The following is a 1,148-nucleotide window of genomic DNA, read 5'->3' on the forward strand; positions in this document are numbered from 1 at the left end:
GTTTCTCAAGGCTGATTGATTCAGGTAGCACTGACCTGGGGGCTTGGAACAACAAAAATGCATCTTCTCACCATTTTGAAGGCCAGAAGTCGGAAATCCAGGCATCGCCAAGGCCACGCCCCCTGCGACTCTGGGTGGAGCATTCTCTTCCCCCTGCTGGCGTCCAGGGCTGCTTTCCATCCTCAGTTCCCCTGTTGTGCAGCTGCATTGGAGCCGTCTTTGCTCTTGTCATCACGTAGGGTTCTCCCCTTAGGTCTGTGTCTTCACATGACCTGCCTCCCCTCTCATAAGAACATCAGTCATATTCCACGAACCCCACACGAAAAACCTCATCCTTTTTTTTTTTTTTTTTTTTTAATTTCTTGTGCACCATGCAGTATCTTAGTTCCCTGACCAGGGTTCGAACCCACACCCTCTGCAGTGGAAGTGCAGAGTCTTAACCACTGGACCACCAGGGAAGTCCATCAGTGACCTCATCTTAACTGGACATCCACAATGTCCCTATTTTTAAATAAGGTCACATTTACAGGTTCCAGGAGTGGGCACAGTTCAACCCACAACCCACCATGGGAGAAGTTGGTGAGCAAGTTGGAGATATCGCAGCTGATGCTGGTGAGGGAGGTGTTGACTGCTGCCTTGCAGCCCATGGTGAGCACTTAGGATTTTATTCCAAGTGAGAACCCTCATATGAAGGAGCAACATGACACAGTTCACATTTTAAAACAACCTCTAGATGCTGTGGAGGGACTAATTTGGTTTGAAGTGTGGCTTTGGAGGGAAAGCCCATGGTAGAGGTCCAGGGAAAAGGGCCACAGAGGTGGTGGCCATGGAGAATCTGATGGACTTGACACACATATCTTGGAGGAGGTGGCCGCAGGACTTGGCATTAGATTGGGCATCAGATGTGCGGATGACGGGTGCAGAGGCTTCAAAGATAACTCCTAGGTTTCTGGCCTGAGCACCAAGATGGATTATGATGCCTGATACTAAGAACAGGAGGGCAGATGTAAGCAGGTTTGGGGGGAGTTAGGTTGGACATGTTGAACCCAGTATGCTTATAAGACACTCGAGAATACATTTCAAGGAAGTGTCTAGACTAATGAGTCTGGGATCAAGAGAGAGATTTAAACTGAAGATTAAAAGATTTT

At 48.3% G+C, this 1,148-nt stretch overlaps 1 non-coding gene across 1 annotated transcript; it reads right to left on the minus strand.

Moving 5' to 3' along the window:
* Nucleotides 1-385: 385 nt before the first annotated feature.
* On the minus strand, nt 386-458 carry TRNAG-UCC (transfer RNA glycine (anticodon UCC)). Its single transcript has one exon. It is a non-coding gene; the product is annotated as a tRNA-Gly (tRNA).
* Between the last annotated feature and the right edge of the window lie 690 nt (nt 459-1,148).

This window comes from Bos taurus, chromosome 12 (genome assembly GCF_002263795.3).
Source record: "Bos taurus isolate L1 Dominette 01449 registration number 42190680 breed Hereford chromosome 12, ARS-UCD2.0, whole genome shotgun sequence".
NCBI lineage: Eukaryota > Metazoa > Chordata > Mammalia > Artiodactyla > Bovidae > Bos > Bos taurus.